General features: G+C 43.7%; 1 protein-coding gene and 1 non-coding gene across 9 annotated transcripts in view; one reads left to right on the top strand and one right to left on the bottom strand.

The window, feature by feature from the left end:
* Positions 1–23,447, top strand: part of ARHGEF11 (Rho guanine nucleotide exchange factor 11) — a 111,955-nt gene that overhangs the window by 37,139 nt on the left and 51,369 nt on the right. The window lies entirely within an intron of this gene.
* TRNAE-UUC (transfer RNA glutamic acid (anticodon UUC)) lies at positions 10,090–10,161 on the bottom strand. Its single transcript has one exon. It is a non-coding gene; the product is annotated as a tRNA-Glu (tRNA).

Below are 23,447 nucleotides of genomic sequence, written 5' to 3'. Positions count from 1 at the left end.
CTGGTTCAGTCTTGGAAGGTTATACCTTTCTAAGAATTTGTCCATTTCTTCCAGGTTGTCCATTTTACTGGCATAGAGTTGCTTGTGGTAGTCTCTTAGGATGCTTTGTATTTCTGCGGTGTCTGTTGTAACTTCTCCTTTTTCATTTCTAATTTTATTGATTTGAGTCCTCTCCCTCTTTTTCTTGATCAGTCTGGCTAATGCTTTTTCAATTTTGTTTATCTTCTCAAAGAACCAGCTTTTAGTTTTATTGATCTTTGCTATTGTTTTCTTTGTTTCTATTTCATTTATTTCTGCTCTGAACTTTATGATTTCTTTCCTTCTGCTATCTTTGGGTTTTGTTTGTTCTAATTTCTCTAGGTCCTTTAGATGTAAGGTTAGATTGTTTATTTGAAATGTTTCTTGTTTCTTGAGGTAGGCTTGTATAGCTATAAACTTTCCTCTTAGAACTGCTTTTGCTGCATCCCATAGGTTTTGGATCATTGTGTTTTCATTGTCATTTGTCTCTAGGTATTTTTTCATTTCCTCTTTGATTTCTTCAGTGATCTCTTCGTTATTTAGTAACGTATTGTTTAGCCTCTATGTGTTTGTGTTTTTTATGTTTTTTCCCCTGTAATTGATTTCTAATATCATAGCATTGTGGTGCTTGATGCTTGATATGATTTCAGTTTTCTTAAATTTACTGAGCCTTGATTTGTGACCCAAGATACGATCTATCCTGGAGAATGTTCCGTTCGCAGTTGAGAAGAAAGTATAATCTGCTGTTTTTGGATGGAATAGCCTGTAAATATCAATTAAATCTGTCTGGTCTATTGTGTCATTTAAAGCTTGTATTTCCTTATTAACTTTCTGTTTGGATGATCTGTCCATTGGTGTAAGTGAGGTGTTAAAGTCCCCCATTATTATTGTGTCACTGTTGATTTCCTCTTTTAGAGCTGTTAGCAGTTGCCTTATGTATTGAGGTGCTCCTATGTTGGGTGCATATATATTTATAATTGTTTTATCTTCTTCTTGGATTGACCCCTTGATCATTATGTAGTGTCCTTCCTTGTCTCTTGTAACATTCTTTATTTTAAAGTCTATTTTATCTGATATGAGTATTGCTACTCCAGCTTTCTTTTGATTTCCATTTGCATGGAATATCTTTTTCCATTCCCTCACTTTCAGTCTGTATGTGTCCCTAGGTCTGAAGTGGGTCTCTTGTAGACAGCATATATATGGGTCTTGCTTTTGTATCCATTCAGCAAGCCTGTGTCTTTTGGTTGGAGCATTTAATCCATTCACATTTAAGGTAATTATTGATATGTATGTTCCTATGACCATTTTCTTAATTGTTTTGGGTTTGTTTTTGTAGGTCCTTTCCTTCTCTTGTGTTTCCCACTTAGAGAAGTTCCTTTAGCATTGTTGTAGAGCTGGTTTGGTGGTGCTGAATTCTCTTAGTTTTGCTTGTCTGTAAAGCTTTTGATTTCTCAGTAGAATCTGAATGAGATCCTTGCTGGGTAAAGTAATCTTCGTTGTATGTTCTTCCCTTTCATCACCTTAAGTATATCATGCCACTCCCTTCTGGCTTGTAGAGTTTCTGCTGAGAAATCAGCTGTTAACCTTATGGGAGTTCCCTTGTGTGTTATTTGTAGTTTTTCCCTTGCTGCTTTCAATAATTTTTCTTTGTCTTTAATTTTTACCAGTTTGATTACTATGTGTCTCGGCATGTTTCTCCTTGGGTGTATCCTGTAGGGGACTCTCTGTGCTTCCTGGACTTGGGTGGCTACTTCCTTTCCCATGTTAGGGAAGTTTTCGACTATAATCTCTTGAAATATTTTCTCTGGTCCTTTCTCTCTCTCTTCTCCTTCTGGGACCCCTATAATGTGAATGTTGTTGCATTTAATGTTGTCCCAGAGATCTCTTAGGCTGTCTTCATTTCTTTTCATTCTTTTTTCTTTATTCTGTTCTGCAGCAGTGAATTCCACCATTCTGTCTTCCAGGTCACTTATCCATTCTTCTGCCTCAGCTGTTCTTTTGTTGATTTCTTCTAGTATATTTTTCATTTCCGTTATTATATTGTTCACCTCTGTTTGTTCTTTAATTCTTCTATATCTTTGTTAAACATTTCTTGCACCTTCTCAATCTTTGCCTCCATTCTTTTTCTGAGGTCCTGGATCATCTTGACTATCATTATTCTGAATTCTCTTTCTGGAAGGTTGCCTATCTCCGTTTCATTTAGTTGTTTTTCTGGGGTTTTATCTTGTTCCTTCATCTGGTACATAGCCCTCTGCCTTTTCATCTTGTCTGTCTTTCTGTGAATGTGGTTTTTGTTCCACAGGCTGCAGGATTGTAGTTCTTCTTGCTTCTGCTGTCTGCCCTCTGGTGGATGAGGCTATCTAAGAGGCTTGTGCAAGTTCCCTGATGGGAGGGACTGGTGGTGGGTAGAGCTGGCTGTTGCTCTGGTGGGCAGAGCTCAGTAAAACTTTAATCCGCTTGTCTGCTGATGGGTGGGACTGGGTTCCCTCCCAGTTGGTTGTTTGGCCTGAGGCGACCCAACACTGGAGCCTAGCCGGGCTCTTTGGTGGAGCTAATGGTGGACTCTGGGAGGGCTCACGCCAAGGAGTACTTCCCAGAACTTCTGCTGCCAGTGTCCTTGTCCTCACGGTGAGGCACAGCTACCCCCCGCCTCCCTCCAACACTAGCAGGTAGGTCTGGTTCAGTCTCCTGTGGGGTCACTGCTCCTTCCCTTGGGTCCTGATGTGCATACTACTTTGTGTGTGCCCTCCAAGAGTGGAGTCTCTGTTTCCCCCAGTCCTGTTGAAGTCCTGCAATCAAATCCCGCTAGCCTTCAAAGTCTGATTCTCTAGGAATTCCTCCTCCCGTTGCCAGACCCCCAGGTTCGGAAGCCTGACGTGGGGCTCAGAACCTTCACTCCAGTGGGTGGACTCCTGCGGTAAAAGTGTTCTCCAGTTTGTGAGTCACCCACCCAGCAGTTATGGGATTTGATTTTATTGTGATTGCGCCCCTCCTACTGTCTCATTGCGGCTTCTCCTTTGTCTTTGGATGTGGGGTATCATTTTTGGTGAGTTCGAGTGTCTTCCTGTCGATGATTGTTCAGTAGTTAGTTGTGATTCTGGTGTTCTCGAAAGAGGGTGTGAGAGCATGCCTTTCTACTGTGCCATCTTGAACCTGGAAGAGAGTGTGTTTAATTTTGCACAGCCAGATTGGAAACTGAGACCTTGCTAGGGAAAGCTCTGTAATCCAGAAATCCTGCAGCAAACCTGGTTCTTGTTTGCCAACTACCCACTTCTCTCTCCACTAATCCTTCTCCCCACCACCGCGTCATTCTGTTCTCTGCCAGACACTCTGCGTTAATTAATGATTTCACAGCCCTTTTGTAAATCTCAACCCAAAGACTGTAATGAGTTCCATCTAACACCCCTGCTGTCACAGTCTGGGAGAATCTGGCTGCCTTAGAATCTGTACCAGCTCCTGAGCTAGTTTGATGTTTAAATAGTTCTACAACTCCCTTCTCTCCCCTTTGAATGCTTTTTCTCTTCTGCCCTGATTTCCCCTCTCCTTTCTCCACGGCTTTCCACACAGCCCTTGATCCCACACCCTTTCATCCTGCCATGCTCTTGCTTTACTCTCCCCTTTCTTTTGTAACTTCCCTACTTCCTCCCCTGCTTCACTTTGTTCATCTCACATCTGCATTTATTCCATCTCTGACTCTTCCCGTCTGCCTTGTATTCCTTTCCATCCTCTCATTCTCACCGTGCCCTGTGATGCGTGCAGAGAACAGGCCAACACAAGGTGAGGAGCTCTCTCCTTTCCTCACAGAGTAAGTCACATCTTGGCCTCTCTCCTGTCTCCCCCTCACTGCTGCCTGAGCGCACAGGACCTTATAGGGGAGAAATTCTAACACGAGTCAGTTAGGATTTAAAGGGCTGCTAATCTCAGCCAGGCTGTCCCTGCACCTCACTAGGCCTGTGGCATAGGCCTCATCCTACAGGTCTGTGGCTGCCACTTCATCTTCTGGCTCTGGCCCTTGGCACATTTACAGTTAGTGGATTATGGGGATGGTTTCACATATCAGTCAGATCATTAAAGGTTCAGCATGATCCAGGGAAGGAGGTGCCAGCAGGTGGTGAAACCATTCATCGGTCACTGCCATCTTCACTGCCTTTCTGACCTGACCCCTGTCCAAGTGCCTCCCGACTTCCACTGTGTTTCCAAGAACCAGAGCACTGAGTCCCATTCCAAAGCAGACTTCTGCACCAGAGGGCAAACAGGATCACTGTTTGAGGTGTCCACTTTTTGCCCTCAGAACCCTTTTTTTCTAAGCCCTGCAAAGAGTGACAGAGAGACTAAATTCTATCCTGTGGTTATAGTGCTTTTGATGGGATGCATCCTTGCCCCCCCACCTCCCTCCCTCAGTCCCACTCTGTCTTCAAATCAGAATCAGCCTCAGGATTGGAAGGAATCTTGGTAGTCATCTAATTAATCCAACCCTCTGATTCTTAGCCCGTGTGGTTGTGTAGCTCCATCTTGAATATCTCTAGTTTTTCTTTGGCTATCTGGTCCCTTAGATTTGTGACTTGTGTCAGTGGCCATTTGTCAGCTGGCTTGTCGAACAAGTGGATCAAGCAGTGCTTTGTAGAATCCTATATTTTGTAGTGGATGCTGTGTGTGTGTGTACGCGTGTGCTTGTACAAAAAAACCCACCTATTTTATCCAGGTGGCTGACAGAGGGGAGAGAATACAAAGATATTTCAAAAGTGGAAGACACATCCTTTCCTCTTAAGGAATTTACAGCTTAGTTGGGGAAACCAGAGATGTGGAAGTATATTGATTGAAGAATACTTAGAAAAAGAGTGTCAAAACAAGTGTCATTTAATGCACAAATGAGGTCTTCGTGGAGTGAGTTCCACAGAGGTGTTCGTCTTTGGTCATGCTGGATATGACAAATATAACTTGAAATAAATGGTTTGAATGGCTGTTTGTTTTTCACTGAGGTTGTTGTAAGTAACTAACCAATAATACAGAGTGAATTTATGAAGGCTTAGGTTACGCCTGCCAAAGGGGAGAGGTTGGTTAGGAGCAAATCAAGGAAAGCTTCTTGGGATTAATATGTTTTCTTTTTTAAACATATTTATTTATTGGCTGCATTGGGTCTTCGTTGCTGTGCGTGGGCTTTCTCTAGTTGCGGCGAGCGGGGGCTACTCTTCATTGCGGTGCACGGGCTTCTCATTGCAGTGGCTTCTCATTGCAGAGCACAGGCTGTAAGGCGCGTGGGCTTCAGTAGTTGCGGCTCATCGGCTCTAGAATGCAGGCTCAGTAGTTGTGGCGCATGAGCTTAGTTGCTCTGCAGCATGTGGAATCTTCCCGGACCAGGGATCGAACCCACGTCCCCTGCATTGGCAGGCAGATTCTTAACCACCGCACCACCAGGGAAGTCCCAGGATTAATATGTTTTAAGTACGGTTTTGATGGGTGGAATTGGGTCAGTACCGGTCTGCTTTGGGGCTTTTCTCGGTTTGCTCTGTCAACCACAATTGTGAGGGCTCTGGACTGGCCTCAAGAAACTGCCCTGACAACCTTCATTTCTGGCCTCTGAGCCATAACTGTTCAAAAGCCCTCTAGGATGTTGAGGTCCACTCCCTATTTGGGATACCACCCCATCCCTATCCTCTGCCCTATGCCACATTCACTTCACCTCCTGAGAGTTCCTGGAGGTGATTCTAGGGTACTCAGACCCAGTGAAAGCCTTCAGCATTGTGGGGGCAGGAAGTAGGGACAGCCCTGAGACCACTGGCAGCAGTAGGGGACAGCATTCTGTTCTGTAATGGTGTATCCAGAGCAATCATCAGAGCTAAGCTGAGCAAATCCACCACCCAAACGATGGACGGTGACAACAGAAGGGAGAAGGAAGGTACTACATAAAGTACCCTTGTGCTGGAGTTTGAGATAACCGGCACATCAGTCCCATGTTTCAGAATAGAAGAGCAGCAATTTTAGAAAAGAAGGCGAGGTCTGACATTCTTTCCTGTTAGCCAAGATTAGGAGGCACTCTGGGAGCAGTAGATTTCCTACAAGACTTTTCTAGGATCTTAGAGATAAGAGTTAGAGTTCTAGATCCCTTTGGCCTTCTAGATGTCATCTTTTTTTCATTCTGCGTCCAGCCAAGATTGTTCCGTCTGGAGAGATTGAGGTTGCTGTTTCCTATTCCACAAGATCCCCTTCATTTTCACATTTGGGGGTCTCACCCACAGAATTCCTTCCCGACGTCATCTTTGTGGGAAATTGGGGATGGATTGAGGGGAGGGGCCTCAAGAATGCTTCTCTTTCTGTGAAAATAACTTTCAGCCCTTGCTGCCATTCAGCATTAGTTATATCCATGAGATGGCTTCTTTCCCCCCTCACCCCACCCTTCTTCGGTTTTCTGGAAATGGAGCAGGGCTGGAAGAAAGAAAGGATGGAAATTCCCATTGCATCTCTCTGCACTGAGCAGTGGTTGAGATGGGATTTGGGTGAGGGGGATGGGAGAGGTAGAGAGATGGAGTCAGCCCTGGAGGGAGAGGCCAAGAGACTGCTGAGCCGATGGTATGGGCGTAATTACTCCTCTGCCTTGAGCTTGCCTGTAATTGTGGTTTCTGGGAGCCAGCACGTCCTGGAAATCTGCTGGAACAGCAGAGATTTGGGGTTTCCGCCTGGGATGGAGTTGAATTTTCCACTTGGAACAACTTGCCCAGCACCCGTGTTTGCTTGGGGGGTGGGCAGGGTGAATCCCTAAAGCTCTAAAGGGGCAATTAGGATAGTCTTAGGACTACAAGGCCCTCCTTTGGAACTGAACGAAAGGTTGTATATTCTGAAATTCTGGACATTAGAGAGGCGGCAGATAGCCAGATCTGGTGAAGAGTTGTATGCCGAAAGTTAGGAGATGAACTCTGTTCCTAACCTTGGGTAAGGGGCTTAATGTCTCTAGACCTTAGTTTTCCCATCTGTCATTTGATTTGAACATCTGTCTTTTTTTTTTTAATAAATTTATTTATTTATTTATTTTTGCCTGCGTTGGGTGTTCACTGTTGGGTCTTCATTGCTGCGCGGGCTTTCTCTGGTTGTGGTGTGCGGGGGCTTCTCTTCATTGTGGTGAGCGGGCTTCTCATTGTGGTTGCTTCTCTTGTTGCGGAGCATGGGCTCTAGGCATGCAGGCTTCAGTAGCTGTGGCATATGGGCTCAGTAGTTGTGGCTCGCGGGCTCTAGAGCTCAGGCTCAGTAGTTGTGGCGCACGGGCTTAGTTGCTCCGCGGCATGTGGGATCTTCCCGGACCAGGGATTGAACCCGTGTCCCCTGCATTGGCAGGCAGATTCTTAACCACTGAGCCACCAGGGAAGTCCGAACATCTGTCTTTTTTACAGGGATCTTCCTAAATAATACATGAGGAAATGCTAGACTAATGTAAGGGAGCAACTCATGGTGTGTTGATAAGAGTAAAAGGTAATATGCATTTTTGGTATTTATTGTGTACCCTGTGCTAAATGCTGTAAGGAATGCACCGTTTAATCTCATAACAATCCAGCAAAGTAGTTACTAACCTCTGTTACAGATGGGAAAACCTGAGGTTGAGAGATTAAATATCTTGCCTGAGGTCACCTAGCCAGTGTCAGCGTCAGGATTACCAACCCCGGGATCTGATTGCAAAGCCTGTGTGTTTGGCCAGCAGAAGTATAAATGGTAATCCGCACTGTGTTTTACGCTTGTGCCAGGAAAAACCCAGAGCCAGCCGGGCTTAATGAGGACTGGCTATTGGACTTGGAGACAGGGAATCTGAGTTCCAGTCCTGGCACGAGCCATCACTAACCTTGGGACCTCAGGCAAGTCCTTTATCTTCTCTGAACTGTAGCTTCCTCATCTGTAAAATACTTACGTTCAGAGTTCTGAGAATCAAATGAAGTACTATTTAGCACTACACCTGCCACCCAGCAGATGCTTAATAAATGTTAGCAGAATCTAAATTCATATATGGAAAAATAAGCAGCCAATCCCTGTCATCTTGAATCTGTGATCTGAGATTTCAAGAGAACACTGACGTAAGTTAAGGATGGATCTGTGGCAAAAACAAACTTATGGTTACCAAGGTTCGGGGTGAGGATAAATTAGGAGTTTGGGATTAGCTGATACAAACTACTATATATAAAATAGATAAACAACAAGGTCCTACTGTATAGCACAGGGAACTATATTCAATATCTTGTAATAAACCATAATGGAAAAGAACATGAAACAGTATATATATCTGAATCACTTTACTGTACACCAGAAACTAACACAACATTGTAAATCAACTATACTTCAGTTAAAAAAAAAAGGATCTATGGTAAAGTAAAATAGGCGGTAAAAACTGTCTCGAACTAGAGAGCAAAGCATTAGCAGAGAACAGGCTCTGAAGTTAAACTGGTTGGATTCAAATACCAGCTCCATCTCCCTCACTGGAGGCATGAAATTAAGCAGGTTACTTAACCTCTCTGTGCCTCAGCTTCCGACTATAAAACCACAACATTAATAGTACCAATTCATAGGGTGGTTGTGAGGATTAAATAAATAAGAATGGCTGGGGCTTCCCTGGTGGCGCAGTGGTTGAGAGTCCGCCTGCCGATGCAGGGGACACGGGTTCGTGCCCCAGTCCAGGAGGATCCCGCATGCCGTGGAGCGGCTGGGCCCGTGAGCCATGGCCACTGAGCCTGCGCGTCCGGAGCCTGTGCTCCGCAACGGGAGAGGCCACAACAGTGAGAGGCCCGCGTACCACACACAAAAAAAGAATGGCTAATATTTATTGATTATTCTTACTGTGACCAGGCCCTGGCCTAAGCATTTTAGTTTGACGTTTTAAATAATTAAGTCCTAACAACAATTCCAAGAGATGGGTACTATTACTATCCCCATTTTAAGGATGAGGCACAGAGAGGTTAAGTAACTTGTCAGGTCACGTAGCTAATAAGTGGCAGGACCAACATTTACATCTGAGAGAGGAGCTCAGGAGCCTACACTCTTAATCATACTGTCTTGTCTCAGTAAGTGCTTGAGAAACATTCTAGCTCTCATCATTGTAGTCATCACTGGTATCTCATCTATCAATCAGTTACCTCACAATTAGTATTTACTAAGAGTACATGGTTGCACTGTGCTCGTTACTGTGTGCTCTGTCAACAAGGAATATAACAGGATTTCTGCTCTTAAGTTTATTATCTATTTGGAGGGAGACATGATCAATATGGATGAAAAAATTTGAAAACAATCAAGTGCTAAGTGATAGATGGACTCAAAATGCAGCAGAAATGAATTTAGTAAATAGTAAAACGGTCATTGGAGAAGTTTCACTAGTTAATGAGAAAGCTTCCTCGAGCAGGTAATACTTGCCTTCAGCCATGGAAGACTGGGCCAAAGGACAAGGGTAAGCTATTTGGAGCACTGGAGTTTGGGAAGAGTTAGAATTTCAAGGTCGGTCATTCACCGTTCAACACATTTTCATTGAGTATATACTACGTGCATGGATAAAATCAACACTAGTTCTCAGTTGCCATTGTTTCTCTCCTGGTCAATCCAGGTTGGATTCCTAAAGATTATGTTTTGGAGACTGGCGATTTCCAAGTTGAAGTACTGTTACTGCCCTGCTCAAGGTGGTCTCTTGTTGACATAATAAAACTTCATTATAATATGATTTGTGCCTGGATAGAATAAAGAGTATGTTTTCCAGGCCCCTGGAAAGGCGCTTTAGGGAACCATCTGGTTCATCCATTCCTCTCCACGTCACTCCCTCCACATGCGCATGCCACCACACTCTTTGCTCACAAGGAAACGAAGGCCTAGAAGTACGATTATAATCCAGAGCTTCAGGCCCCCAGGATACTTTATTTAAACTACCCTGTGCTGCCTGATAGTAAACTGAGTCAAATTATGTGCTCTCAAATGTAGCTGTGTAGAACAAATGCTTATCATTTCTATTCACCTACACAGGGGGTTATAGTTACATTTCCCAGCGCCAGTGATTTTTGTCGTTTTTTTTTTTTTTTTTTTTTGGACCGTGCTGTGAAGCTTGCAGGATCTTAGTTCCCCAACCAGGGATTGAACCTGGGCCACGGCATTGAAAGCGCCGAGCCCTAACCATTGGACCACCGGGGAACTCCCTAATTTTTGTGTTCTTAATATCTCTTCCACTGTTGTGCAGCCCCCCACCCCACCCCAGTATGAAAGGTTTCATTCAGTAGGAAAGGGTATAAGAGGCAGCAGCACTTGCTGGAAGTGGTTAACAGCCATTGCTCTAAAAACCCTTGTCTTCCCACAAAATGGCCTGGCATCTCCCCCAACAGAGAAGGCAGCAGCTGGTTTCCTCTCTTTGCGTGTATGAGCTAGATCAGCAGACTCGAGAAGTACCCAGCTAGGCAGAGCCAGTGGAGTGTTCTGGTTTGTGGTCTGCCCATTCTGCCTCCTTTCAGGCAGGCATATACCTGAGTTGTTGCTTGGAGTTGTCTTAGGCCAAGTTTATGTTTTAATAACAGTGGCTGGTCCAGCAGTCCCGGTCCCATCAGTCAACATGAGGGGAGGGAGTAAAGGTCAGAGAGGTCCAAAGTGGATCACTTGGCGATGAAACTGCGACGAGAGCTACGGGGATCTGGCTACTAGGGAAGTTGACTCACATGTTCTCTGGCTGGCTTTCTGTCAGCTTCCTACCAACTATGTCTGTAAAGTACCCCTTGTAGAGCTCAGGTTATTGGTTGGGGGGCCCAGGTTAGGTGGCTGGAGATGCAGGTGCTAACGAGACACAAAAATAGAAGAGAGTGAGTCCTTCCTTCAGAACAAGTATTTTATTAGACAAAACACAGAATACTTGAGTTCCCTTTTAAAGTAATATGGAGGCAAGGATATATGTGTTTATAGCACAAGTCAAATGCTTAAGGGCTAGCAGGATGCAAAGAATAGGAGTGGTCATCATTAGAGAGTTAACTGAGGAAGGCTTCCAGAAAGAGGGGAGTTTCCGGGCAGTTTTTAGGAGGATAGAACAGGAATTTGTAGGGAGCCTGTTGCAGGCTGGAGAAGAAGCCCCCACCCCCACCCTTCTTTCTTCTCTCTGCCTCCGGCAGGGCTTCCTGAAGTCACTAGCTAAGAATGTGGAGGGTAGGGATGCTCAGCCTGTGATGTTCTGGGTCCCCTCCCCCATTACAGTTGGTAGCTTAGATGCTATGACTAGATTTGCATCTTCCTGCAGTTACCTCAGCTGAAGAAAAGGGTACCACCTCCCTGAGGTAGGAAAGGGATTGCAAAGAAGAGCAGATGTGCTACTGTCAACGCACGTCAACTCAAGTTACCTCTGCTAGTCACTCATTTTATGGTTTAACCTCGGCAGTTTTAAAATTGAAGACTAGCTTTCTTCTGCCACCAAGTACTTTCCTAATGATTGTGTTATGAACTCAGGGAATTGAAACCACTAATTTAAAATCCACCTTAACAAAGTAAAGCAAAAAGGTGAATCTTCTGAGACAAACGACAAAACTTTTTTAAAGCAAAATGGAGACTTCTTGGATTGGCTGTTATTCTGGGTTATTTGTTTTCTGGTTTGTCCTTTATTTGTGCCAACAATAAAAAACTGACTCGAATAACAATTCTATTTTTATGGAGTAGAAAGCAAGGTATGCCTTGCTTTAAGAAAACCCAGTCTTTTGAAAGTTTGTTTTTAAATTAGTATCATCACCTTCCGGAGGGTTCACTTCAGGACACGTTTACTTATCTTTCCAGGAAAACTTTAGGTAAAACAAGATATACCTGTAGAGTGATTTTTGGTTTACAAATAATTTAGTTATCACAGTGCCCTGTGAGAAGTGCAAAGCGTGATCTTCCTGTTTTACCAGCACGAAAGCTGACACTTAGAGGTGTTATGTGGCTTGTCCACTGTCACACAGTGGGCATGATGTAGGCAAGGAAGAAACCTCCTTCCATAGATGGAGGCCCTCTCCACTCCACCCTCCTAAGCCTTGGGCCTTATGACAGACGCTTATTCTTTACCTTGTGAATTCTAGGCTTTGCTTCTTGTTCCTTTGCTTTTGTGAAAACTGGGAAATGAATAAAAATATTCTTAGCCATCTTGTGGGCCTTATTACCAGTGCAGACCTTGAAGTGCTTCTAGATGATTGTTGGTGAGGATGTCGACTGTTTTCTCCCAGTCGAATGAATTTAGTTCTACCTGAGCCCCCTCTGGGTGCAAAGACCTGATATGCCAGAGAAACATGGTGAGGGACAAAGAATCATGCAACGTTAGTGTGAGAAAGGACGAGAGATAATGTGGTCCAGCCCCTTCACTGCAGGAGAGGAAGTCAAGGTGCTGAGAGGGGAAGACTGGACTTTGGTCAGGCCAACTTAAGCTCATGTTCCTGTCTCTATCATTTAGCACCTCTGTGTTCTTGGGCAAACTATTTAACTTCTCTGAATCTCATTTTCTCATCTGTTAAGGAAAATAACAATGTCTACCTCACCAGGTTATTGTGAGGATTAAATGAATGCCTGTAACATATTAGGTGCTTGTTCTATATAATTTTCTTCTCCTTTTTCAAGGGTAAACAAAAAAATAGGGGCAGATTTGGTCTAGAACCCAGATGTCTAGACTGTCAGTCCTGCCCTCTCACCACTTTGGCCTGTTCCCTCCCTGCTGCTATGGCAGCCTCCATGATCTCCATGATTTCCCTTTCTGTGTGCACCGCCACACCCCCAAACCACACACACACACACACACACACACACACACACACACACACACGGAATTACACAGCTAGTGAATGGCAGCATTAGCACTGGTATCCAGGCCTCCTGGTCTCCTCTTTCCGTCCTGAAGCACATTATTTTTATCAAAGGTAGCAGTTTGGAGGATACTTAGACAAAAGCAAATGAATGTCAACTGATATAACAGCAATAGGTCATTTGCTTCCGAGGAGATCGGTGAGATGGTTGCGTCTGTATTAGATAACTCAAAATTTGTTTATTTTGTGCTGTGAGGCAGGATATGATGGCTTTAGCAGTAGCTTACTAATTATGTTTGACTTAGGGTCTCATAAATAACAAGAATAGCAATCATTTTTTGAGCATTGCTCTGTGCCAGACATTGTGCTAGAGACTTCACTTACATTACACCAGTTCTTACAACAGCCCTGCAGGACAGGTAGCTAGTATTCCAGTTTTGTGGATGAGAAAACTGAGGATCACAGAGAGCAACTTTGCCTCGGTCACACAAATGATCAGAGACAGAGCCAGGACACACGCCCGTTCTAACTCCACACTCCCCCACGCCGCTCCTCAATATCAGTTTGAATTCCTGGGCATAGCCTGAGCGTTGAGCTTTTCCTGAGGGATGTGTGACAACTTGTAGACATCAGATGTGCATCTATACCTGTGCTGGTAGAGCCTGGGAGGCTAGTGGTTCTGAGTGAAGAGAAGGATGCACAGCCAGGGTCGTGTGGCGTTGTTCTCTGCTTAGCACTGCAGACGGCCGCCCCCAGAGCAGGGCTCACTGCTTCCTCACTGGGGCTCCAGAGATGCTGTGGCGCACCCTCATGGGCTCACAGTCCAGCAAACAAGGGAGAAAGATCGGTGCCCACGTACGAAGTGCTTTGGCAGAAACGTGTAGCAGGTGCTGTGGGAAACAAAGGAGCGTGGGAGGAGTGACTCTGGGCAGATTTCTAACTTCCTTTGACTGGTCTGAAGGGCACGAGGCCCTGCCATGGGAGAGAAGGCACAGTGCAGTACAGCTGTGGCCAGAGGAGGCCAGACCAGTGCTGTCCAATAGAAATAGAGTGCAAGCCTCGAGTGTAACTGAAAATTTTCTAGTAGCCACATTAGAAATAGTAAAGAGAAACAGGTGAATTAATTTTAATGTGTATTTCATTTAACTCAATATATTCAAAATATGTTATTTCAACGTGTAATCGATATAAGAATTATTAATATTTTACATTCTTTTTTTTTGTACTTAGTCTCTGAAATCTTGTGTGTATTTTGTACTGACAGTGTCTCAGTTCAGACTAGTCACATTTCGGGTGCTCTGCGGCTTCCCTGTTACATAGTGCAGGGCCAGAAGGTACTCCTCATGTCGGCCTCCAGCAGCCACTCTCAGTGGTCTCTCTCTCTCCTGCCTTTGCTATTATATCCCAGCAGCTGGGCTCTCATTCAGGTACACATCATCTCTGCCCCACCTGTTCTCTGGGCCTCCAGCCTTAATCTCTTCTTGTCCACTCTACTCACTGCAGTCAGACCTGTCTTTTTTTTTTTAAACGTCTTTATTGGAGTATAATTGCTTTGCAATGGTGTGTTAGTTTCTGCTTTATAACAAAGTGAATCAGCTATACGTATACATATATCCCCATATCTCTTCCCTCTTGCATATCCCTCCTTCCCACCTGCCCTATCCCACCCCTCTAGGTGGTCACAGAGCATCGAGCTGATCTCCCTGTGCTATGTGGCTGCTTCCCACTAGCTATCTATTTTACATTTGGTAGTGTATATATGTCCATGCCACTCTCTCTTTGTCCCAGCTTACCCTTCGCCCTCCCCGTATCCTCAAGTCCATTCTCTAGTAGGTCTGCGTCTTTATTCCCGTCTTGCCCCTAGGTTCTTCATGACCTTTTTTTTTAGATTCCATATATATATGTGTTAGCATACGGTATTTGTTTTTCTGTTTCTGACTTACTTCACTCTGTATGATAGATTCTAGGTCCATCCACCTCACTACAAATAATTTCGTTTCTTTTTATGGCTGAGAAATATTGCATTGTATATATGTGCCACATCTTCTTTATCTATTCATCTGTCGATGGACACTTCGGTTGTTTCCATGTCCTGGCTATTGTAAATAGAGCTGCAGTGAACATTGTGGTACATGACTCTTTTAGAATTATGGTTTTCTCAGGGTATATGCCCAGTAGTGGGATTGCTGGGTCGTATGGTAGTTCTATTTTTACTTTTTTAAGGAACTAGATCTGCTCCTGTTACTCCCTTCTAGAAAACCTTCAACAGCTCCCCTCTGTAAAGAATAAAATCCATAACCTACCCTAACCTTTTCCTCTGTCCTTGTACTTCCTAACATGAATATGTTGTTTCAGTTTTGAAAACCTTTGATATACCCTATCTCATTTAATTCTCACAGCAGCTCTATGAGATAGGTAGAGCAGGGCAGGTGAGTTATCCACATTTTTTAGGTGGAGAAACTGAGACTCAGTGAGTTTGAGAGAGTTTCCTAATGTCCACCAGCTGTTAAGTGGCAGAACCAGGACGAGAACCCATGTCTTTTCAGTTTTATCTCTTGTTCACTCCTCTTGTCTGGCCCTTTCCTCTTTTCTCCCCTGTGATGCACTGACAGCCTCACCAAATTCGCTGTGTTCTTGACCTCCTTCTGTGCCTCTGCTTATGCTGTTTCCTCCCCCTAGCATGTCCTTGCACAGCACAGCTTCCCGTCAGACTTCCACCCTTCCCCAGGCTCTGGTTAAATGTCTCCTCTCTGATTCCTCCTTTGGCCATTCCCCTCAACCAGATCTACTCTGTAGTTACCAGCACATCCTGACATGCATTTTCTTGTTTAGTGAATGCTTCGCTGCTTTGTGCACAGAATTGGATTCTAGAGATCTGAGAGATGGAAGACTTTAGGAGCTTAACCAGTTCTTACAGCCAGGTTGATGTCACTCCCTGCTGTAAGTGCACGGAGAGGCTAACACCTTCCTACTTCATTTAGCCTTTGTTAAAACTGTGAAACTGTGGCTTTAACCCTACCATACATGCGTTGTGGAGGTTACTCAGAACACTTTTGATGGTAAGTATGTGCTTACGATATTTTGATGTCTGTAAAGTTCTTTTGTGTGTATTATCTGATTTCATCTTTCAACACGTATTTATTTGAATGTCCACTATGTACTGTGTTCTGGAGCTGCTGCGTGCTCTAGAGAATAAGAGACAATGATGTTTATCATTAAATGAGGAAAGTAGACATTAAACAATCAGGAAAACACCCAAATAACTAGTTACTCTTGAGTTAGACATTGCAAAGGGAAATTTCAAGGGAGACTCAGCTTCTTGGGTATCGGAGAGAGCTTCGCTGAGAAGAAGCATTTACGCTGAACCATGAAGAATGAGTGTGAGTTGGCCTGGCTGAGGTGGGAGAGAAGGCCCCTAGGTTTGGAGTATAGTGAGCAAGGTGGGGGGCAGCGGGGGAAGCACAAGAGATGAGAACCTGCCAGGCCATGCAGAGGATTTGGAACTTTATACAAGGACAGCGGGAAACCACGGAAGGGTGATGTGTGTTCTAAATTATCTTTTGAAGAAACCCCCCTGACTGTGTGTAGAGAATGGGTGAATTCTAAAGGAGTGGAGGCTGGAGGAGATGTGAGGAGACCAGTTGTTCTAGGTGAGAGGTGTCTTCCAACAGCGTGTGACAGGAAGGGGCAAAAGTAAGTGGATTCCAAAAATAATAGTAGGTAATATCAGTAGGAATTGGCGGTTGGTTAGATTTGAGGGGGTGTCAAAAATAACTCAGGTTTCTGGCATGAGTGACTGTGTGTGGCCCTGTTTCCTGAGGAGGAACTATTTGCTCAGGAGCCAGGGTCAGGCTTGGGCTGGGGAGATTGATTTCAGTGTGAACATTTTAGCTTCGAGGGATCCGTGATGGTGATTTGGTTCCGCCAGTCGCCCTTTGAGGAAAGTGGAATTACCCACATTTGTTACTGACAAACTGAGACTTGGAGAGGTTGGGTGGTTTGCCTGAGACTACACAGTGAGGACAAGGCTGAGCCTGAGCTGGAGCCCGTAGTTTACCCCTAAAGCTGTGCTTTCCAGACCATACCACATGGGCCGCGTGCTACCCTGTCGGCATACCAGTTCTCTGCCTCCACACAACCCCGTCTGCCAAGTTGTCTGCCCTGATCGTCAAACAAGTCCCCAAGCCTCTTGTTCTCCAGGAGTCCTTCATGGAAGTGCAAAGGAGAGCTTTCCTGGCTCTGCCCTACCTAGAATTAGAACACATCAGGAGTCATCCCCACTTTTCCACGTATTGTTCACTCACTCAATCTTGTACTGTTCCGCTCACCCCTGACACATGTTGAGTGTAAGGTCACCCAATCTGGACCTGGACAAGACTTCAGAAAACACAGTAGAGCCATTTGCATAGGACTTTACACTTCCAAAGAACTTAACAAATATTACCTCTTTGATCCTCACCTCAGCTCTGGGAGAAAGAAAGGACGTGTACATTACTTCAGCAAACATTTTGGAGCAGGTGCCCACCGCGCACAAGACGCTTTGCTGGACCTTGGCCGGTGTTACAAGGATGAGTAAGATGCCGTCCTTGTTCTCAAGGGGTTTAAGGTCTACCAGGGAAGATAGATGATAGACTAAGAAGTTAGGGAACTTGTTTTGAGAGTTCCTCAAAGTTACTGTCCTCTAAATAAGGAATCACTTGGACTGCCTGTTGAAATAAAAATAGTATTCATACCACAGACCTGCTGAGTTGAACCCGCAGGGTTAGAGCCTCAAGTAATGCATATGCTGCTCCTCAGCTAGTAAGTGATCCACTTGAGATGTGAGCCTCTTCTGGCTACATTGCCTACTTTCCCACTCCATTGTTCTGCCCTCTGCTTTTACAGATGAGAGAATTGACACGTGTAGAAGTCAAGTGGGTAGTGGCCCACAGTGAATTAGACAGAATTGGAATTAGCACCTGAATTTCCCTGATTTCCAAGCCCAACGCTTTTCTGCACATCATTTAAAGTGTTAACTCTGCACTCTGGTTCTGATTGAAACCACTGCTTTTACTTGATCTGTACCCTTTCTTCCCTCTTAATGTCTTCAGTTATATAAGCTCTTAGGGAGCATTTATGTCATATTCTGTCAGCAAGGATTGTCTGCAAACCGGCCTCTTTTATTTACTATAGGGATGTGCTATGTTTCCAGCCTCAGACCTTGGGGAAAATTCTACCCAGAGGCAGAATCCTTGGAAAGTTAGGGTGCCAGGAAGCTGCTTAAAGCTCCACCCTGGCAGATAAGGGAAACCAGACCAGTAGGACCAGGTCAGGGTTCAGTGAGTGTGGACTTTATCTAGAACCAAGGTCCTGGCAAGGTAGCTCTTTCCTGGTTACTACTCCTCACTTTGGGCAGGGATTCAAGAACATTACTTTGCCCCAGACTCAAAACACCTAGGTCAGCCTGTGTATAGTGTACTTTTTATATCTATCTGTCTATCATATGTGTTCTATATCTTTATATACATGTATTGCATATATGTATTATGTATTTGTATCTCATGTATATATCATATATATTATATATGTGTGCACATGTAAGATGTATATATTATATGTGTGTTTTTATATGTGTGCATGTGTGTACGTATGTATGTAAAAAAGAAAATAGAGAAAGCCCAGTAAAGACCAATTAGGTCTGCATACGGGCACAGGTCATATAGCTTTTTGTTTAGGAACACAGACCTTGAAGTCAGTTACTTAACCTCTGTTCACTATTCTGAGAATGGAGATGTACTACCTGCCTCACCAGGCTTTTGTGATGGTTAAATAAGATAATGTATGTCAAATGTTTAGCATGGTACCCAGTAGCTAGTAAGAACTTAAATAATTATTATCACAGAACAGAGATATTCTCGGCTTTTCCCTCATTTACACATTTGTGGTGGAGTGGGGCTAAGGATGAAGAGACCTCCCATTGGAAGGGGCTGATCCCACCCAGCTTAAGCCAGTTGTCACCATATGAGACTAAAGCCCCAGTGATGCCAGAACTTCTGCCTTTTCAAGAGAAACCAGAAACTTGTATTTTTAAATATGAAATTGCCTGATTTTTAAATTTTTTAACAATTAATTTTAAACACACATATATACATATATGTGTGTGTGTGCACACATACACACATATGTATATATGTGTGTATACACACACACACACACACACACACACACACACACACACACAAATACCATAGGCCAACAGCAGGGACTTGTGGGCTGGTACCAGTCTTCAGCTTTGCTGTCTGGAAGGTCACCAGAACTTTCCCTGCTTCCTCACACACCCTCTAGGCTAGGATGAGGAGGCTGTTTCACCATGTATTTGCAGAGCGCCCATCCTGTGTCTGGTGCTGCAGAGCATACCAGGAAGAACACCCTGTAACCATTGCCCTCTGGCAGAGAGGCAGGACTAACACAGCAGATGATAGGGAGCAGTGTAGGAAGGAGGAACATTTGTGAAAGAATGTGGGCTGCATTGTAAAGAAAAGGATGAGGAAATGGAAGATTTCTGGGAACTGATACGGAGTTTCTTTGAGGGTATATTAAGTGAGAAATCAAAGTGTAAAAGGTGTAGGATACTACCTGTTGTGGAAGCAAGAAAGGAAAATAAGAGTATTTATATGTGTTTGCTTAGTTTTTACAAGAAGAAACACAGAAAACCAAAAACAAATGAAAGTGGTTACTTGGTAAGGAGTGGGATGAAGGGACAGGGACACTTCTGAATATACCTTTTAAATTGCATTTTGAGTTTTCAACCATGTAAATGTTTGACAGATTCAAAAAATAAAATTAAATAAATAAGCCTGAAAAAGCAAACCCTAAAATTACAGACAAATATAAAAAGAAACCTAGGGACTTCCCTGACGGTACAGTGGTTAAGACTCCACGCTTCCACTGCAGGGGGCGCAGGTTCGGTCCCTGGTGGGAGACTAAGATCCCACATGCTGGATGGTGCAGCCAAAAAAAAGTAACCTAAATGCATTTCAAATTGATAACATAAAGAAGAATTAATCCAAAGTAACTTTCACACACAGTACTGGCTGTATACCTTTAGTGGGATATAGTCTAAGGACGGAAAGAATTGCAAGGAAACGCTGAACTTTACTTAGTAAGTTTGCTGTTGCCGGTGTTACTGATGTAGTAACTCTGAAAACAGTATTTGATGTATTACAGAAGAGAGCAAATGAGTAAATGTATTACTGTTGTTTGTGAACAAGGTTCTCACTATGGGAAAAGGGAGATAAAATATGGAGTTGGGGAAGATGAGGAAGAACCCTGTAGTGTTGGAGTCGAACAAGATTTTATTGTGAACTCACAATTTCTTAATCAATTTATTTCCTGGCTCTGTCCATTGAAAGGGCCTAGAAGCAGTGACAGCTTAGCAGCAATGAGCACCTAGCATCCAGATCTTGTTTCTAAATACATTTCCTACTAAAAAGAACCAGGGCTCCTTAGAGAAATGTTTGAGTCAAAGTCTGACGTAGGGAAAATACAAGGTGAGCCTGGAGTATTTGTGTGTGTGTGCCAGAAAATAAGGATGCACTCAAAGACAGATAGTGACACTTTAAAGGACACAGCTGGCTAGTGGAAGCTCCCACCAGCCAAACTGGGACAACTTTAACATTTGTTTAAAAGCAGTAATGGATTATAATGCATTGCATTGGGGGGAAAAAATTCATGAGTTCATAGCACTATTCCAGAAAAGGGACAAAATGACCTTCTTTACAAGTTTGCCTGCTAATAGATGTAGAAGGAATGATAGAATTCCTTCACCTCATCATGCTGCCCCTTCAACTTTAATGTAGGTTTGAAAATTTTCCCAAAATGCCATTTTGCAGCCACCAGTGCAGTAAGTGGTTCAGGCCAGGATCATCAATGGATAGTAAACTATTGGGTGGGAAGCTGTTGGACAACAGGATATTCACCAGTCTCAAAATATCACCCCACAGATTTCCCACTAATTCAAATGGGAAAATATACTTTTACCATTGAGAAATCTTAGGAGCACCAACTTATCTAAGTAATCAAACATAGGATCACCAGAAATGGGCAAGTTATGCTACATCACTTATCTAATATTATTTTAAAATGTTTAATCTGAATCTAATCCTGAGGAGACAGGCAGATCTGTTACAGGCCATTCAATAAGACAACTGGCCTGAACTCTTCTACATGTCAGTGTTAGGAGAGACTAAGAAAAGTGGGCAGGCAGGAGGTGATATTCTAGATTAAATGAATCTAAAAACCATGAATGAATGCAATTCTGAGATCTTTGACTGGATCGTGTATTGAGGCAGTCGGGGAACAACTATGTAGGAGATTAATGAAACAATTAGGGAAATTTGAATATAGACTATATATTAGATAATATTATTATTTTTTGTTTTTATTTTTTGGCTGTGTAGGGTCTTCGTTGCTGTGCACGGGCTTTCTCTAGTTGCAGCGAGTAGGGGCTATTCTTCGTTGCAGTGCGCGGGCTTCTCATCGTCGTGGCTTCTCATCGTTGTTGCTTCTCTTGTTGTGGAGCATGGGCTCTAGGGACGCGGGCTTCAGTAGTTGTGGCTCGCGGGCTCCAGTAGTCGTGGCTTGCGGGCTCTAGAGTGCAGGCTCAGTAGTTGTGGCTCACGGGCCTAGTTACTTTGTGGCACGTGGGCTCTTCCCAGACCAGGGATTGAACCCGTGTCCCCTGCATTGGCAGGAGGGTTCTTAACCACTGCGCCACCAGGGAAGCCCTAGATAATATTATCGTATCAAAGTTAAACTCATTGGGTGTGCTGATGGCATTGTGGTTATATAGAATTCCAAGGGTCTTGGGGGTTATATGCTGAAATATTTAGGGGTAAAATGTCATGATGTGTGCAACTTTCAAATGGGAAAAAGTGTATAATCATAGAAAGATAAAGCAAGTGACAAATGTTAATTGGTGAATCTAGATGAAGGGTATATAGGTGTTCATCATGCTGCCCCTTCAACTTTAATAATAGGTTTGAAAATTTTCCCAAAAAATGTTGGGGTAAAAGAAATGTGAACTGCAGTGGCCAGGGAATGCTTCATGGAATCAGTGCCATTTGACCAGAGCCTTGAAAAAGGAGTAAAGGAGGGATAGAGAGGAGAAGGGATGGAGGTCTTCATAAAGCAGAGGTGAGAATGAGCACAGAATCTTCTAGGATCCAGTAGAGGTAAGGAAAAGTGAGCAAGTAATAAGAGTGAATTTGAAAGGTACTTGGATCCACTTGATGAAAGGCCTTTAACACCAGGTAAATGCACGCACATCCGATCATACAGAGAGTAAGAAGGGAAATCATAGGTTCTTGACCGGGGGGGACCCAAAGAAATATTGTTTGGGAAAGTTAGTCCTTTGTGGTAGAATGCTGGAGGGACTGGAGAGTGAAAACAAGAGGTGTTTTTTTTTTGTGGTTTTTTTTTAAGTCATCTAGACTTGAGGCAATGGACATGTGGCTTAAAGTGATGGATATCAGTGATAATGTAAAGGAAGGAGCAACTCTGGGAAAACATAAAAGGACTTACCAGTCTCCATAACTGACTGGATAAATATGGGGGTTACTGAGAAGTTGATTCAGAAGATCTATCTCAATGATGCCTTTTAGAGAGCCACAAATTTTGCGAGAACTTCTCTACTCTCCTGGGCCTTCTCCATGCCCATCAAATTTAGGCTGATTGGAATCTGACCTCTGCTGCCCAGTTTTGATGGGAATATCATCAGGAAGAGGGAGAGCCCACCATTAAAGTCTTGATCTGCTGGTACAGGCATTTCTTCCTCCTCTAATTCAGTGGTAGTTTTTCCTCCTTTAAGCTCTCAAAGAGAAAACAAAATTTTTTTTGCATCTGTTAAAATTATACTTATGTTGTAATCCCCCATGTCCTCCACTGTCACTGCCCTAGCCTGTGATTTTTTTTTTTTTTTTTTAGAGGAACTTTCAATGGCTGCTGAAATGATCCTTGTCTTTGCCCCTAACAGTCCTCTACAGCCAGGTACACAAACCTTGGCTTCATGTGCCTTGAGTTACGTTGAACAGCTCACAACCTAGCTCAAATGCAAAACCAAACCAGGTTAAGTTACCAGACCATTCCTTCTAAGCTTAAATGTGGGCATAGGAAACCAGTTTCCTGCAGAGTCAAGCAGAACAAGGCAAGGAGGAGGCCCAAGCTGTCCCAAGACAGAATGGGCTTTCTCCTGAAGTAGTAAGGAGGGAGAAGTGCAAGCCCATTCTGGGTAACCCAGGGATGGGATGTTGTGGATCAAGCCAAAGACAGCAGATGAGCAGCTGGAATAAAAAACCTTTAATAGTTCATTCTGAGAATCCCTCACCGATGTGGGGAGTGGAGCTGTTGCCCTTCAGTGTTTATACTAAAGTTCTCTATGTATATCTCATCCATTACCTGCAAGTGACTGTATCTTATTCAATTTTGTACCCCGTAGTGCCTGGCATAGTATGTAGTGCGGCGCTGTGCAATTGAACTTTCTGCAGTGATGGAAGTGTTTTATTCTGCACTGTCCTGTATGGTAGTCACTAGCCATAGTACAACTGAGAAACAGAATTTTAAAATTTAAATATCTACATGTGGCTAGTGGCTGTTGTATTAGATAGATAGCACGGGTCTGGAATCTAGGACTTCTTTTTTTTT

This window comes from Aethalodelphis obliquidens, unplaced genomic scaffold (assembly GCF_003676395.1).
Source record: "Aethalodelphis obliquidens isolate GAN/ISIS:26980383/991018 unplaced genomic scaffold, ASM367639v1 scaffold90, whole genome shotgun sequence".
NCBI classification, from domain to species: Eukaryota; Metazoa; Chordata; class Mammalia; order Artiodactyla; family Delphinidae; genus Aethalodelphis; species Aethalodelphis obliquidens.
This window is presented reverse-complemented; position numbering and strand designations above follow the sequence as displayed.